Consider the following 18861-nt stretch of genomic DNA (forward strand, 5'->3'; position numbering starts at 1 on the left):
TAGATACGGATTTTTGTAAAGAAGCTACAAATATTAAAACACGGAAAACACAGAAGATCTGTGCACAGATTCAAGATTAGTGTCAAATGTCTCCCCCTGTGAAAACGTGCCCAAATTGGAAAAAATGTCCTCAAAAAATTCTTGAGATATTGTGTTTGCGAACATTGACGGACAAACCGACAACCCGAAAACCTAATAAAAATGTGATTACTAAGTTAAACTCGCTCCTGCAATTTCACAGCAAAAACAAAATACCTAAAAATATTGCAAAACGCTTTTTTTTGCAATTTATTTATTTATTTATTTATTTTTTGCAAATTTTACAATTTTTTTGCATCTAGTAAAAAAAAAAGCCCCTAAATCCTGGAAGAACTAATATTGGTTAGCAGAATTTTTTTCATCTCCTGTCTCAACCAACAAAAACCCTCCGACCCTACCACAAAAATATCAGCCTACAGAGAATGTAATAAAGAGACTGTTTTTAAATTGCTTCACACCTATTTTGGCATTTGTGCGAAGCAAATTCTTGTCACTTTCTGGCCGGCATAAACACCGATACTGAGATCTGCAACCTGCTTCAATAACTACAACAGCTACGGCAGCTTCACCTGCTGGTCTGCAGATTTAAAAGACGTAAAGACGTTTTAATATCGTCTCTTAAAAAGCTGCTGTGTTAGTTTGTGTAACCAGAAGTTTTTGTAATTTAAGAATGAAACTGCCAATTTTGGAGAAACGGCTGAAACAGGAAAACAGCTTATTAGATTTGAAATGAATAACCGAGGTGTTCAGAGAAGATATTAATGTTTTAGGGAAGCTGGAAAATTACTGTACATGGATAAAAAGCCTTTCCACATCATGAACAAATATTGGTGCAGTACTTCTGCACATAACTTTTAAAAAATTGATTTCACAGTGTGTAAAGTGTGTAATGAAAGCTTCTACACGAGTGCTCAGAAGAAAATATCACAACCGTATTAATTTCCAGATGCGGGAAGAAATCAACAACGTGACGTCTTTCAGAGCGACGTCAGACTGAAACGACAAACCGAGAGCTCAGAAAATATGACTAATCACCAAAATAAGAGCTCTTTTTACATGCGGGGGAGTCACGGTTAAAACTGTTCGAATGGGGATCCCTGGTGTTCATGTTCACACAGACTTTGACCCCAAAAAACCTCCCAGTTGACGTGGAAGGTGGGTTTGGTCCAACAGCAGCCGAGCAGATCCAATACAGCAAGCATGTGTGTGTGTGTGTGTGTGTGTGTGTGTGTGTGTGCTGAGTTTCCCCATGAAGAGCTCCAGCAGAGAGGCGGACACTATGACACACACACACACACACACACACACACACACACACACACACACACACAGAGAGAGAGAGTTTCTGACCAGCTCATGCTCTCCTGTGACTCACCACACACACACACACACACACACACACACACACACACACACACACACACACACACACACACACACACACGAAATCACCGCTACTTCACTCGCTCACGCACAACCTGCACGCTCGTATTTCGCAAACACAAACAGCCTCTCACTATTTCATAAAGCACCGGAACGTGTGTATGTGTGTGTGTGTGTGTGTGTGTGTGTGTGTGTGTGTGTGTGTGTAATAAAAGCAATAAAGACTGAGTGGAATAACAATGTGCACAAGATGCAGCTGTCATGCATGCTTTCTGCATGTGTGTGTGTGTGTAGGTGTGTGAGTGAGTGTGTGTGTATGTGTGTGAAATAAATAGCAGTTTGACACAGCAACAAAGAGTGTGTGTGATTTTTGCATTGTGTGAGTGTGTCTGTGTGTGTCTGTCTGTGTGTGTGTGTGTATCTGTGTGTGTGTGTGTGTGTGTGTGTGTGTGTGTGTTTGTTCCGGCTCATATAGCTGTCATAAACCCTCGTGACTGAATACCAGCGAGGGCAACTGAAAACCCAGAATGGGGTCCGTTTCAATCGACACAAATAATAATAAAAAAGAAAAAAGAAAAAAAAACATGCGTCGAGCTGCAATTTCCAGCGATAAAAACCAACGATGTGAACAGTCTAAACGGTGAAATAAAAGCTTGCTACTGTTGCTGTGTGAGTGTGTGTGTGTGTGTGTGTGTGTGTGTGTGTGTGTGTGTGTGTGTGTGTATTGGGGTGACAGGTCAGGTGGCAACAGCAAATCACAGCTGCACTTCCTAGGAACCGGCAAAATGTGTGTGTCAAAGAAATAGCAGCGTGTCAGAGCAGGAAGAGGAAAAGCGAGAGAGTGTGCGTGTGTGTGTGTGATGTGTGAGTGTTGAAGTCTCCAAGCGAGGAAAAGGGAAAGCGCACAAGAGCTGTGTGATATGTGTGTGTGTGTGTGTGTGTGTGTGTGTTGGCGTTTGTGACAAATAAATAGCAGGCAGAGAGCAAGCGAGCGCGCTCTGATTCGGAGACTGGCAGCATGACTGACTGATCCCTGCATCCATATCATAGGATTAAAAAGCCTGACACGGTGGCGATACAATAGCTGCGAAATATGAGACAAAAAAAAGTCGGTCAATGAAAAAGGAAATGTGATTATGAACCAGAACAGGCGAGAGGGAGATAATATTAAAAAATCTGACACACTTTTTCCAACAGGAGCCGTCTAAGTGCGGCAGGCGTGCTGGATGTTCACGCTGTCACCGGGCAGTATAGCAGGAAGGAGGAAGAGGAGGAGCTGCTGCCAAATCTGAGCCTCTCCAGTGTTTTCCAAGAGCCAAGACACACTTCAGTCACACTGTCAGGGATGTGGCGGAGGGTGAAACCTGCCCAATTTCAGTTTGCACACCTGTTCCGTCTAAACCTTCCCTTCGCACGTCCTTCAAACTGGAACCAAACTGGAGCGAGTCACGCGAGGACAGCAGGGGAAGCAGCAGCAAGCAAACAAACCTGGGGATTTTTTTTTGTTGGTTTGAGTCTCCAGATTGGAGGTCAAAGGTCACACCAGGCTTTTTTTTTATTTCAAATTTCGTTTGCCACCACGTCGCTGCATATGGCCTGAACCGGCTTGCGAGGCACACGCCTAATTATTCATGATTTTATGTAACAAGATTTGGGTACAAAATGAGGTCGGAGGAGGAACTGGATGAACTTGGAAGAAGGAAAAGTTTGATTATAAGAAGAAATAACGTGATATACAGAAGCAGTGCTGGTCTGCACACAGATAAACCAGTAAAGAAATGCTATGCACAATGAGGCTAAACACACCTCGTAAACCAGTTTGTCCTTATAAACAGAAACGCGTCAACAAAACTGCCAATAGTCAATGATCCATGACAAATAAACCAGTTAAAACCAGTCTAACATTACAGTAACTGATGGGGAGTTTCTTCATAAACCAGTATAAACCATACACACTGACAGGCTGTGTCTTATAAATACAATTAAAAACCAGAATACTGTACATAATGGGAACCTAAACCAGTTAAAACCAGTCTGACATTAGGCCAGCAGAAAGCTAATTTCCAAACCAGTACCATAAACGCTGTAAGTGTAAAATACTGCACATACTGGTGACCTTAACCAGTTCAAACCCATGTTATACTGGAGGGAAAACTGTCACTTTCTTTATAAACCAGAACCATACATACTGAGAAAACCAGAAAACTGTACATACTGGCAGCCTAAACCAGTTAAACCCAGTCTAACACTGGTGTAACTGACTGGCTGCTTCTTTAAAGACCAGTATCATACACAGTGACACACTGGCAACCTAAACCAGTTTAAACCAGCTGAAAGATCATTTCTTTAAAAAACAGCACCATAAACATGGGAAATGTGTTTCTTATATAAAACCAGAACACTGCACATACTGGCAGCCTAAACCAGTTAAAACCAGTCTCACTTTAATGCGACTGACAGTCAGTTTCTTTCAGCGTCCACAGTAACAGGCTGTATTTTATATGTTTAAAATCAGACTGCTGTACGCACTGGTTACCTAAACCAGTTAAAACCAGTACAGGATCAGGGCAGCTGGCAGTTAGTTTCTCTATAAACCAGTATGATGCACACTAACTGTCTGTTTCTTCTGTAAAAACAGAACACTGTTATGTTTCATACTGGTGACATACGCCAGTGCAAACCAGTATACCATTAAGGAAACTGACACCATACACACTGACCATACACACCGACAGTGTGTGCTTAAAAAAAAAATATACTGAAACCAGTATAGTGCACATACTGGCAACCTTGACCAGTTAAAACCAGTACCATACACACTGACAAACCAACATACACCTGCATGTTGGCAGCCAAAACCAGTTAAAAGCAGTCTAACATAAGGGGAAAGTGTTAGTTTCTTTAGAAACCAGTACCATAAACACTGAAAGTGTATTTCTGACATAAAACCTGAATGCTGTACATACTGGTAACCCACACCAGTTAAAACCAGTCAGACATGTGGGAAAATGGCAGTCAGTTTCTTCATAAACCAGTAAGACACACACTGACAGACTGCTCCTGATGTGAAACCTGAATACTGGAACGTTTCATACACCAGTTCAAACCAGTATAACATTAGAGTGACTATATCCAGTTTCTTCACACACACACTTACAGTGTGTGCTTAAAAAAAAGATTTAAACCAGTGTACTGTGCAGGGAACCTAAACCAGTTCAAACCAGTACCATATACACTGACTGACTGAGTGTTTCTAATGTAAAACCAGAATATTGTACATACTGGTGACCGAAACCAGTTCAAACCAGTGTAACATTCAGGCCATGGCCTGCCAGGGTCTTTATAAACCAGTATCACACACACTGACAGCCTGTCCCCTATGTGAAACCTGAATACTGGACCCTTACATACTGGTGACCTACACCAGTCCAAACCAGTATTACATTAGAGGGACTATATCCAGTTTCTTGCACCATTCGCATTTACAGTGTGTGCTTTATATAAAACAGTTTAAAACCAGTACACGTTACAGACTGGGAATCTAGACCAGTTAAAACCAGTACCATACACACTGACAGGGTGTTTATGTAAAACCAGAATATTGTACATACTGGTGACCTAAACCAGTTAAAAACCAGTGTAACATTAAGGCAAGTGCCTGCTAGGTTCTTTATAAACCAGTATCACACACACACACACACACACACACACACACACACACTTATATAAAACCAGTGTACTGTAAGGCTACATACTGGTGACCTACACCAGTCCAAACCAGTATAACAGTACAGTCAGTGGGAGCCAGTTTCTTGCACCGTGCGCTCCTACAGTGTTTGTTTTTACACCAAACAGTTTAAAAACGAGTGTACTGTACATACCGGCAGCCTAAACCAGTAACAACCCAGTCTGCCATTAACTGGCACGAAGTCTGTTCACCATACAGGCAACCAGCAGCACCAGTCCCTCCTCTGAACCAGACCAGCGACACTTCCTCCGTATATAACCCGAAACCAGTGAAATACCACGATTCAACAAACTTCACGCACTTCTGTGTGTCCGTACGAAGCCGCTAAAACCGTTAAAATCACAAACCAACGGTCGTTTTAACGTAAAAAACAGTTAAAATTCAAACTACTCGTCAGTTGGCGTGAAGCAGCGCGTGCCGTACAGTACGTACACCAACGGTCCGTTTCTGCCCTAAACACACATAAAAGCGGCTCCGACGGCGAGGACAGTCCCTTTAAACACGCAAACCAGTTTAAAAAACCGAGCTGTGATGTTAACCACCGAGCAGTTTGTGTGGAAACCAGTTAAAAACCAGCGCGCCGTTAGCAGGCGGTGTGTTTCTGAGCAGCCCGCTGACGGCGGCTTCACCTCAGATGACCCAACCAGCCAGACTGGCTGTCTGCTAGCTAGCCCCGTTTGAACCGCGCACACAGCGGGCAACAACAACACCGAGCCGCCGCTACGAGCCCGACTGTCAGCCGCTCCACCGACACCGAGTCCCCGCGGAAAACACCGGGAACGCGTTCTGCTCGGCTCGGGCGGGCTGACTCGGACGGGGGAGAGGGAGAGGGAGAAGAGGGGGAGCCAGCCAAAACAAATCCCGACATGAAAGCATCCAGAGACGGGCAGCCACGTTTCGCGCTGCTGTGTGCGGGGGAAAGGCTAAAGCTAAAGCGCTTAGCTTCACCGGGTCGCCCCGGCACTGACAGGGGCTAACCGGGTACCGGCTAGCTCCGCTGGCTAATAAATTTATTATGTGCACTTTCACCGGAGGTGGAGGGGGGACAAAAAGTTGGCGACCAGAAAAAAAACAACCGGATGACATTCACTTGTCAAGACAACTATCCCCAAATATGACTAAAGTTACCTGACAGCCAGGTGTCTGAGTGTTTTATTTCTCGCGGGGCTGCCGGGGAGCTCTGCCGGGTGAAAGCAAGGTGATTCCCCCTCAGAGTGATGGAGGGGACGGTCGCTAGCAGCAGCAGCAGCCCGGGCAGAGACAGCCAGCCAGGCGGCTAGTCTGGCTGCAACCAACCGCTTTAATAACTTCACTTTTGCGGTCACTTTGGTCCAAATTTCCCTCCAAGAGTTGAATAAATAAGAAGTTTGTGTTGTGTCCTACCTGTGTGCAGTCTCCGGGTGCAGCGAGCGGCAGCCTGGAAGTTGATTATTCCCAGATATCCAGAGTGGTGCGGTGCGGGGCGCATATAGCTAGCGCTGGGTACAGTAAAGATTGTAGCATAGCTAACCTAAAGACAACAGTAGAGAGGAGAAAAAAAAGCCTCCTCGTTGCTCATAGGGGGGATCGACGACAAAAACCACATGATCTTTTACGTCAGCATATATTTGCATAGGATGCCAAATTTATGTTTGGCGTCCAGGTGACGTGAAAATGTACAGAAAAGTTTGATTGTGGCGCAGCCGGACGCTGGCACGGCTGCTCGGGCTGCGGTGGAGAGGAGCAGGCATGTTGCAGCCACGCACCCCCCTGTCCCCCTCCTGCAGCCTGATCTGCACCCGGCTGCTGTTTCAACACTCACAGCATGGGTGGCTCCTGCTAAACATCACCGCCACCTCCATATATGTTATTTTGAGTCCTCGTTGCACACCTGTGGTGCTATTTATCAAGTTTATTATGACTTTAAGGTGTGCAAAAACACTTTTATCTGCAGGTGTCAGCACGCTGCTTCTGCAACATCCCCTGTAGTTTTGCTCAAATATAACCTATATTCTTTAATTTTTTTTTTTTTTTTTTTTTTTTTTTTTTTTTTTTTTAGCAATATCTCTAATTTCTGTCCATTTAAACCAAAAACAAACGTATGCTCATGCCAATCTCTCTGAGGAAAAATGTAAACAAAATGATGCAATGCTATAAAAATGTCCGTTTTAATGTCAGCGTAACACCTGTTTGATCCCGCTGACCTCCCAAACTGCCCTGCTGCAGCCTCACCTCAGCACGTGAGCGGCTGCGTGTCAGAAATCAGAGCATCTGCAGAAACAGAAAGTGGTTGTGACTGTAAAGATGAGGTGGGAGTGGAAGTTTAAGTTCCCCCCGCGCGCCGGATCGCTGTCTGCATTTCACCGGGCTCATGTATTTTTGATAAACGGGCTTGTTGTAGCTGATCAGATGCAATAAATGTAGAAACATCCGCACACAGATCTGCGAAAACATGACCGAGCCTGACACCTACAGGAGCGGCTCCGAGCTGCAGCCCGCCCCGCTGCTCTCTTACTGTATGTTTATTGTATGTTACAGTCGGTGCACGTGCTGTTTATTGGTCTTTTTACAGACTGTGACCTTTGACATCTGTGGTGAAATATGTGCTCACGACGAGATAAGAGGAACCAAGCTCCTACTATCTGATTTGATCAGACTTATTTTTCTTTCACTACCAGACATATTATTTTACAATTTTAATAAAAATACATCAGATCGACACATTAATAATTACGGGTAAATAATAAGACTTTTCACTCCACAAAGTTAGAGGTGAATAAAGCAGCGAATCTCTGCTGCTGATTTATTTGTTTAACTGCACAAATCTATTTCATTTCTCCTTGTGTTTTAGCTATTTTACATTTCCTTTAGGGACTGTTCACAATTTATGAGAGGGGTGGTTTGGTGCATGTCAAATAATTTTTTAAGCCCTGGGAAGGGGTTTATGTTTTTTTTTATTATTTTGGCTTAGGGGCATACAATTTTAATGGCTTTATTTTTTTTAAATTTAGTCAATTTATTTATTTTTTTTTTGCATTTTTAACTTTTTAAATCAGTTTAAGTTTTGGTGACTTTTTCCTTTAAATAATTGTCTTTTTTTTCTTATATTCTTTTTTTTTCTTAAAACATGTTGGTCATTCGTTTCTTTAAAAATTCTTGGTGAATGTTTATATTGTTTTTTCTTTTAAAAATTTGGCATTTTTTCTCTGTTTTCTGAATAATAAAAATAAATAAATAAACCAAATCTGAGCTTAATAGTGAATTTTTATCAAAATTACTTCATTCTACTTTTAATTTAAAATAAAATGCTGAACTAACGAGCATGCACGACAAGCATGGAGAACCGAGCCCCTTTTTTCCAACTCCAGGATTTCATCTCCAACTTTTAACCTTCACACATAAAAATGGGTCAGTTTTTAAACTGAACAACTCATTTATGGTGGAGGGTCATGCAGTTTCCCCAAAGTCACTCAGGGAGGATTAAGGAAAATATCTGTATCTTCGGAGAGGATCACACCCAGCAGCCCCGTCCTTTGATAAATAATCAACAGTCCCTTAATCTGCTTTTATTGATTTTATCATTAATCTTTATCACATTTGTTTCTTATGTGCATTCATTTCAGATAGTCTTTTTTTTATTCTTGTAAACGCAGAAAAATAAAACTGCTTGTCTTATTATCAGCCTGTCAGTGCTGTGTCGGGTCTCAAACCCTAAATTTCCAGAACAAAGTTTTATTGTTTTTAATTATTGTTTTCTTTTATGTTTTTTTGTTTCTGGTGTTTCGGGTTAATTATGATGGCAGCATCATTTCCATGTTTTTGTGGATGAATAAATTAAGAGTTTGATCCTTGAGGAGCAGACTGGGTGGTTTTAGAGTATTAAGTGTTTAAGAATTTAATTTTGACATAATGTGGATTTACATTTACCCCCAAAAAAGTTTTTAAAATCTGATCAAGCTTCTGACTCCCCCCTCTGAACCGGAGGCCTGCGTCCGTCTGCCAGTCAAGAGTTTATTCAAAGTCAAACACGCATTTTACCACGAAAACAGCTTCTTTCAAACCGTCACCAAACGCGCTGCTTTCACGCTCAGATGTGGTGCTTTCGGAGACGAGCAGGTGGGAATAATACGAGGCCTTCGGAACAGAAACGACGCCACAGCCAGAGCCATCTTAGCAGAAGAGTTGTCTGCAACTGGAAGCTTTTGCCAGTGTCTCCAGAATACACAATCAGGTAATGTTGCCAGGCAAAAGTGCCAGCTCTAGCCAATAAGCAGAGTTTTGGCCAACATTGCTTAGCAACAAAAGTTAAAAACTGAACCACTCAAGGCTTAAAAATAGTCTTTAAAATAGTAATCAAGAGCCTGTCAGTGTCACAAATTTCTGCAGATAAAAAGCTCCGGAGAGAGCAACTGCCCTCCTGGAAAATTAAGAAAGTGAAAAGTTTGACCGAAAAAAATGAACTCTACATTAATTACTAATAAGTAAATGTCTTTTTTTTTACCTTTCATATGATGAGGAGAGAGGAAGGACGATGGGCCCCTGGACACAGACGTGGAAAAGGCCCCTCACTTGTCCTACGTAAGAGAAAGACACAGACTCAGAGACGACGGTGTGTTTTCAGCTGTAAAACGAAGCTGAGGTGGTTTATGGTGCACACGCTTTAAACCAAACCATCGACGAGGAGGCGATCAGCAGCTCATTTTGTGGCCAAATACAAACTGATCAAATCTGACGGCAGAGACGTTTCCATCATTACATGTTAACACTTTGAAACCTGCATCAGCTTCAGTTTGAAATGAGAAATGTGAAGATTTCACACGAATGTCGAGTAATAGGTACAATAAAATGACCTAAAAATTAGTTAAAAAAAAAAAAAAAATAGGACAAATGACAAGAAAACATATTTATACTCATTTCCATCACATATTTAAAATTCTGACACAGAATTTTTTTATTTATTTTAATTTTCATTCTTTTTTCAGGCCATTCTCTCATTTTACTTGTGCTCCTTTTTTGACTGTTTTCAGGCAGTTTTCTTACAAATGTCTTGCTCGTTTTGGGCCATATTTTTGCCTTCTCCCCATGTTTTTGAAAGAAATTAAATGACTTTGTTCAGGTTTCAAAGGGTTAAGATGGTTATTCAGTGTTGGGAAATTACTAAATACAGTCACATAATGTGCTTACGTCACGGTATGCCCTCAACGTTACAGTTAAGACAGTTTGAGACCTTTTTAATACCACTGAGAATTAAATTTAATGCCAACTTCAAGGTAACAGCGGCAAAAGTGTGAAGAATAAAATGAAAAAAACACTGTATTGATTTTAATCCCTGAAAGAATTGAATATTTACCAAATACCTGAACTTTTGTGTGTCCACTTTAACACAATATTTTTTTTTAATTTTCAATGACAAAGTGAAATACTGGAACAGAAAACACACGACGGAAAAACTGATTACAGCACATCAGACTGATTGTTTTGTGTCTCTGTGGTCATTTTGCGTTCGTTTATAGTTGTTTTCTGTCTCTTTGTGGACGTTCTGTGTCTTCGTGGACTTGTCTCTTTGTGGTTTTAAATGTCTATGAAGTCATTTTGTATCTCTTTAATGTGGTTTTGCATCTTATTGTGGTCTACTTGTATATTTGTGGTGTTTTTGTATCTCTTGGTTTTGTGTCTCTTTGTTGACATTTTGTGTCTCATTGCAGTATTTCTGTTTCTCTTTGTATTCATTTTAATGTTTCTGTAATGGTTTTGTATCTCTACGTAACAGCTTTATATTTCTTTATAGTAGTTTTGCATCTCTTTGTACCAGTTTTGTATCCACTTGTACTAACTTTGTATCTTTAAGTTGTAGTTTTGTATCTCTTTATAGCGCTTTTTTGTCTCTTTGTATTGGGTTCGTATCTGTTTGTAGTAACTTTGTATCTCTACGTAGTAGTTTTGTATCTCTTTGTAGTGGTTTTGTATTACGTTTCAGTTGTTTTGTGTCTCTTTGTAGTGATTTTTCTTCTCTTTGTGATCGTTTTGTGTGGAGTTGCTTGATTGACTTTAAAAGAGAAGTATTAACAATCGCTCCAAACAGAAGCCCCCTGACCTCCTGGGGCTGCAGACACATTCATTAGGCTTTCTGTGTCTAAAACAAATTTAAAATGCTGACCCCTCGCACAGCGAGAAAACTGAGAAAAGTCAGATTTGGTGTCCCAGAACTTCAAAAACCAGAATCAGACACAAAAACTCAGCTGAATCGAACCACAGGAATCACTTATTTTTGTTTTTATGCACATTCACTCCCTAATCAGTTTGCCATTTGAATTTGCAGACTACTACTAAAAAAAAAAAAACAACAGGAAAATGTGTGACACACACTGGGAAGACATTAGCATATTATTGTGGTTAGCCAAAAAAAATCATATATCTGTAAAAAGATAGGCCACAGAATAAAAAGGGATATCAGGAATACAAAGGAGGCTTTTATCAGGTTTTCAATCACACAGCAGTCGTAAGAGTCAAATGTAACTGATGTAAACTTCCAAAAATGCAAATGTAAAAGTGAAAACAGCACAACACGCTGCAGTCGTGTGGTTTTCCTTTTTTGTCTGGTGACAGGAGCGCTCGCAGCCGCTGGCCTCCTTCCCGCAATTAATCAAATGAAGCCGCCTGAAAAGGAAAAAACAAAAGTCATTATTTGGTGTCACAGTTCAGCACACTGTGCCGGGGCGTCAGCGTCGAGAGGCTGCGGGCGGCTTTCTTACTGGATTTAGGTTTGAGAAGCTGCATCTGTACCAGTATAACAGGGAGGTTTGAAAAAACAAGTAATTCAGATTATCGTACCATAAAAACAATATGATTTAAAGACCCGGTTTATATAAAAACACTGAATAAACCATAACAAATTACTGAAAATGAAAAATTCAAAAATATCTGCTACCATGACTAAACAGAGAGTCAATAGTTTGTGCATCAGTGCAGAAAAAAACCCTTAAAATGCATATACATCATATAAAGAGCTTTATCACCTAATGAGAGCGTGAGGACTGTCTGACGTGCTGCAGCACAGAGACAGATCAATAGAAAATGTGTCGCAGTCTAAATACTATCAGGCAGCTCTGTGTGTGAGATGTGAGCTGTTTAACCCTTTAAATCTGAGCAAAAAACATGGAAAGGAGACAATGAGCAAACTAAGAAGAGATGACCCAAAAATAGCAAGAAATTGGTAAAAAAAAAAAGTGCAAGAAAATTACCTGAAAATTGGCAAAAAGAAATACTGAAGACAGTTGAGAAAAAAACAAACAGATTCGTAGTAAAATATTTCGAGAAAGTTTTCAAGAAAATTACATGAAAATTAAGAAAATTAGTCAAAAAAGAAAGAAAGATAAAAAAAAAAGTAAAACAAGCAAACAAACAAACAAACAAACAAGGCAATAACCTGGAAAGAAAATGCTTAAAAATCATATTAACTTTGTAGCATAAATACTTTTCTTAATCTGTTAATGTCTTGCCATTTTTGGAACATTTCTCATTTTTGAGAGAAAATGAACCAACTTGTTCAAAGGGTTAAGGAGCAGCTAAGGTGGTTTATAGCATAAATATTCTAAACTAATACATCAATATGGAGTTGATACAGTTGCTGATTAATAGCAGTAACTCAACAGCAACTTCACCAGCTGCTTTAATGACTTTAATGTGGCCAAAAACTGACTGAAGCAGAAAACTCTGACAGCTGACAATGTCTCCGCAGAGACATTAATAATAATCTCCACCTTTACCAGCTGCAGCATTCAGCGATGGAAACAACAGTGCATCGTTTACTACAGTCCAGTAATATGAATGATCTTTAAATGGGCCATTTTTCATTGTGAGTACTTTTACTTTTGTAAGATTTTGAATGCAGGACTTTAACTTGTAGCACAGTATTTTTACAACAGGTGGTACTACTTTTAGTACAGTAAAAGATCTGAGTACTTCATTACATTCTATTCTTGCTGACATGCAAAAGACTTGTCATTATTTCAACACCATCTAATCCGTCTCCTTCAAATATTTGAATAAAAAAAAAGATTAAAAGGTTCAGTGTTTGAATCACAAAAGGTTCGAGGACATGTCCGACCATGTTTGAAGTGTGAACCTGCTCCTGAAAGAAAACCACTGCCTCCCTGATGTAACAACTCTTCATCTTTTGTGCGATTTTATCGTCTCAATGCCATTAGTCAAACAAATGGAGATAATGGAGCATATTTTCAGACAGTCTCTCCTGGAGGACATTTAAAGTCAGCGGTGGACCCAGGCTGTCTCATGGGAAGGGTGTGAGAAAAACAAAAAAGGCACCGGCTGCATGAGGGCGAGCTAGTGGGACCCTGGCAGGAACTTTATCATGTTTTCTCCACTGGAGGGGCACCCTGCCTTCACTGTATCTTGTTCTCGCCCCTGAAAGGTTCCCTAAAGAGAAATTATCAGGTTCCCTCTGTTGGAAGGGCACCCGAGTGGGTCCTGCATCTTGCTTTCTCCATTGGAAAGGTTCCTTAAAAGGCAAGTCATCACGCTTTCTTCACTCAAGGGGCACTCTTTCTTTGCTGGTAGAGCACCTTCATTAACACTGAATTGCATTTTCTCCACTGACAGGTCGCCCTAGTGTGCACTGTATTGGACTCGCTCCACTGAAAGGGCACCTCTTCACTGAAAAGGTGCCTGAAAAAGGCAAATCACTCAAGTCAGGACATTCAGCCCATTTTCTCCACTGGAGGGAAACCTTAGTGGCAATTTGTCCCATTTTCTCCACTGAAAAGGCACCCTAGAGGCATTGCATTGTTTTCTCTGCTGGAAGGGCAAACAAAAGGGTGATTTACCCCATTGTCTCTGCTGGAAAGGTTCACAAAGGAAAAGAGATCACATTTTCTCCACTGGAGGGGCACCCTTGAGGTAAATCATCCCATTTTCTCCACTGAAGGGGGACTCTGGAGGGCACTTAATCACGTTTTCCCCACTGTTAGGCCACCCTAGTGGGCACTGCATTGTGTTTTCTCCACTGGAAGGACAAACGAGAGGGTAATTTAACCCATTTTCTCCATTGGAGTGGTCCACATCGAAAAAAGATCACATTTTCCTCACTCGAACAGCACCCTTGAGGTTAATTCATCCTGTTTTCTTCACTGGAAGGGGACCCTTGTGGGCACTGCGTCTTGTTTTCTCCACTGGATGGACACTGGAGAGGACAATTTAGCATGTTTTTTCCACTGAAAGAAAACCCTACTAGGCACTGCAACGCGTTTTCTCTACTGGAGGGACAGCCTGGATGGTTTGACTTCCAAAAAGGGTATCAAAGACGGCACTTAATCTGCATTTTTTTCAGTGTGGCTCACATTAGGATGGATTCTCTGGGGACTATGAACGGACAGTCTCTGGATCATGGTCTTAGTAGGCGGACATAACTCCTGAAAGCCACATCCCTCAGCATGGCAACAAACATGTTAGACTGTGTGCTTTTGATCATCAGTATTCAGCAGACATGAAACAATCTTTCAGTGCATATTTTTCATTAAATATTTGGAGATTAGGCTGATTTGAATAATGTTCTAGTTGTTTTGCATCCTGCATGTCACAAAGGAAAACACTGGTGTCTGTGCACGGTTTGATTTTCATCATTTTTGGAGACGAGCTGAAGAGAACCATCAGGACAGGCCTGTCGCAGAGCGGCTGCTGAACTGAGGGTACTGGTGTCTGGCTGGTGTTATGTATATGCATGGAGGTTATGAGCCCTGGCTCTGCACTGCGCTGCTCAGCTCACATTGACTTTGTGTCTCGGCCAGAAAGTCAAAACCTTTTCTGGGGATCGGAGCCAAAACGGCCGAGAGTCGTTGTTTTACAAAACAGGGAACAACCGTCACTGCAGCTCAGGACCTAAATTCACCTGCACTCAGTGAAAAGGAGGCTTCAACTTCTACATTTGCACTTCTTTACGAAAACACACGTTAGCGTTCCTCTCCATTACAGATCATATACAACAACACGTGTGTTTTCTTATGAACGAGTGCTGTTATTACAGGAAACTATTAAGGTAAAGTGAGCCAGTGGTGAAAGAGAGCCGGTCTTCTCTGGGCCACATGCGTGAGTTGTCTCTGTGGTCCAGGGCAGTGACCTCTCTGTTTGGGACTTTTAATCATTATTAGGGACTGTTCATTATTTATGAGTGAGGAGGGAGTGGTGCAAAAAGGGGGAGGCATGACAAATAATTCTTTAAGCACAAAAGGGAATTACCATTTTCGGCTTATGGAAGGGCGTACAACTTCTAATGGTTCAATCTTATATTTATTTTATGGCTGCTTTTTTAAGGATGGCATATTTTCATTTAAAATGTTTTTTTTTGTGGGGGGGGGTTATTCATTAAAATCTTTTGGCATTTTTTTCTTTAACAGCTTTTTGATAATTTAATTCTTTTAAAGTTTTGGGTGATTTTTGTTTTAATTGCATTTTTTTTTACTTTTTCTTAAAAAATATTTTGGTGATTTTTAAGTTTTTGGCATTTTATTTTTTGTTAATTTTTTTGTCTTTTAAAATTTTTGGTTAGTTTTTAAAAAAAAAAAAAAAAAAAGGTTAAATGTTTTTTTATTTCTTTTAAAATTTTTGGTGATTTTTTAAAAATTTTCCTTTAAAGGCTTTTGTAAAAAAAAAAAAAAGTCTTTAAATTTTTATGTAGATTTTATTTCCATTTAAAATTGTGGGTGTTTTGTTTTTAATTTAATGATTTTCTTTCTTGAAAATTTTTGGCAATTTTTTTTTTAGTTTATGGTGAATTTTAAAAGAAAACATATCCTCCAAACCTGCAGGACCACCAAACTAAGCCGCCAAAATGACAACATCTATCGCAGCCAGAAACTGTAAACTTTAAAGAGTGAAAGAGGCCTCCGAGAGCCTCCGCTGTACTTTATAAGTCCAGCCTTTTAACGGGTTTATTCAGCCAATTTTAATTTATTTACAAATTACTTAGAAATAAAAACTTGTAAATAACACCAGACTTTTAATCCCAGGTTTTTGGAGGGCCCCCCTCACATGTGGCCCTTGGAGGTCTAAACGATGGAGCAGGTTGTAGTTACTTGTCTCTTCTTCTTTGGTGCTAATTAGTCAGTCACCTGCCTCACTCTGGCGCTCCTTGATAGTTTATTCATCAGCAGAAGGAGGACGAGAGCGCCGAGCTGTCTCAAACATCAGCGGCTCATCAGCGTTAATTCAGCGTGTGTGTGTGTGTGTGTGTGTGTGTGTGTGTGTGTGTGTGTGTGTGTGTGTGTGTGTGTGTGTGTGTGTGTGAGCTGATCAGACTGTGTGAGGTCGGTCGTCCCGCGTTGTTTACACGCAGCCCCTCTTGTGAGCGAGAGAGGAGGACAGACAGAGAGGGAGGGGGAGCTTTCTGCTCGGCTGCCTCGCCTCTGTTGTTGTTGTTGTTGTTGTTGTTGTTGTGTTTATTCAGATTCAGAGGAGAAGCTGAGCTGCTTCACCTGCTCTGCATAATAACATCCACCTCAAACCTTCGGGCTCATTTACACACAGATGAGTGTTTGCAGAGCTCCGGTATCAGCACACACAGGTGAGAGGGGAGGCACCGCGTCGCTCCCTGCCGTCTTTAACGGGAAATCTTCATCATTTTGTCCCGCCGTTCCTGATTTTACTCACCGGCGTCCTCGCTGAAAGGATGCCAAAGCAGCAAAAACAATATTTTAATAATAAGACTGTTTCAAAGGACATGATGATGAACCTGCAGAGAAGGAGCTGCTGAATCTGCTGGCCGGCCTGCTACCACGGACATCAGCGACTACCTTTTTTTTTTTTTACTTCTACCTTATTTATTTATTTATTTATTTTACTTTGACCTTTTTTTATATTAATTAATTTATTTTTCTCAATATTAGGCACTACCTTTGCTAATGTTCTGTCTGGGATTATTATATTTTATGTAATTTTCCAGTTATGACAGAGGTCTGTGGGACGCGGTTGGATTGAATAAGGTTTATAAAAAAAGGTTCTGATAACTCTTTGTAAAAATAAATAAATGAATGAACGAATACATAATAAATAAATAAATATTGTCTGTTTCCGTCTGCTCTTTGCTCTTTGGCTTCCACACAGGGAGCTTCGGGCTACAATGAGGCTAAAACTTAACACCAGTGAGGTTTTTCAAAACAACTTGGCATGTCAGGGCTTCAGGATACTTGGATTACTTTGGGCGAGCAGTATGAAGACGTTCTGTGGTTTTATTATGTATTTTTTACATTTTTGAATCTTGGTCATCATTTGCTTTATTTGTTTGGGAGATGAGTGTAGCGCCTTTTTCCCTGCGAACCTCCAGCAGTTTTTTTTTTTTTTTTAAATTATAAAATATAAAACTTGGCATGAGGGTGAGTAGAAAATGACCGAAATTTCATTTTTGGGTGAACTATCCCTTTAAGTACCTTGCATGAACCCTGACAGCTGTTTTCACAAATTTCGATTGTGTGGTGCAGCCGGACTTTTGGCACCAGTTTCTGTTTTTCGTGCTCGATTCGTAAATGTAGGCGGGATTGTTAGCTGACGGTCATAACGATGCTGCGTCAAACTGCAATGACATCATCATTATCATCGAGGCTAATATCTTAAATTATATAATATAATATTAAAAATATTTCCTCTAAACCGTCAAAGGGCTCTTTCAAGCCTCGAGTTCTCATGATGCCACATTTACTGTATTTTATTTGTCAGTCTGATGTTTCAGCTTCAGTCATGAGTTTTATTTGTGTGAATTCTGTTTGAACGTAATTTAATTTATTTGGTATCAAATATGAGCCTCAAGTTTCGCATTAAAGATGTTTTTTCTCTCTCTGGTTATAAATGTCACAGATGGCATCAGATTCACAGTCATTTCGTATTGTCTTGCACTATAAATTTGCAGAAGATGCTGTTTGTGCAGAAACACATCAAATGTGCAAAAGATTCAAATTTGTCTTTTTTCCAAACACCCTCATTCTAAATGGGTTAAATGAGAAACTGCTTGTTTCCTATAAATTGTATTTATTAATCAATGTATTATTATTATTAATCCAGTACACCCATTATTTTTTATTTCTTTATGATGTAAATTCATATGAATTGACAACTTACTGTGATTCTGTTAAAACTGCCTGAAATTTTAGCAAAAAAAGTTAAGATAAGAAAAAAAGGTAAAATAAATAAATAAATAAATGAGTAAATAAATAAATAATTGCATAAGTGAATAAATGAATACATACATGAATAAATAGTTAATAATAATAATAATAATAATAATTGTGTGTTAATATTATTATTATTAATCCAGTAAAAATATTTTTTAAAATTTCTTTATGATGTAAATACATATAAATTGATAAATTACTGTGATTGTGTGCCTTAAAAAAATGTTGTCTCCCCCTGCTGGGATGCACCATTTAAAATTTCATGTGGTGACTTAAAATAAACCCAAACCTCGGGCTTTGTTTGTAATATTTCCAAATCTACACGGCGAAGAAGGCCGTTAAACGTCCGCTTATTGGCAATAAAAAAGTCATAATTGGCGTGCTGTCCTGATCTTTACGACACTGATACGGAGGCTCCCAGCTGTCTCCACCATTAGCTAATTTATTTGATTAAATCATATTAATGTTTCACATTGAATTTTAAAGGAAACATCTTCAGATTCTTTGAAGAAAAAAGAAAGAAAAAGCAAGAAATAA

The 18861-nt window shown here is 40.1% G+C and overlaps 1 protein-coding gene across 1 annotated transcript in view; it reads right to left on the reverse strand.

Annotated features, from left to right (window-relative positions):
* LOC121938107 (zinc fingers and homeoboxes protein 2-like) overlaps positions 1-8710 on the reverse strand; it is a 146015-nt gene extending 137305 nt beyond the window's left edge. Inside the window, exon 1 of the mRNA XM_088089942.1 lies at positions 6554-8710. The gene's annotated coding sequence lies outside the window, so the exon portion shown is untranslated. The remainder of the gene's footprint in view (positions 1-6553) is intronic.
* Positions 8711-18861: the final 10151 nt, after the last annotated feature.

This window comes from Plectropomus leopardus, chromosome 17 (assembly GCF_026936395.1).
Source record: "Plectropomus leopardus strain MGB_pleo_1.0 chromosome 17, ASM2693639v1, whole genome shotgun sequence".
NCBI classification, from domain to species: Eukaryota; Metazoa; Chordata; class Actinopteri; order Perciformes; family Serranidae; genus Plectropomus; species Plectropomus leopardus.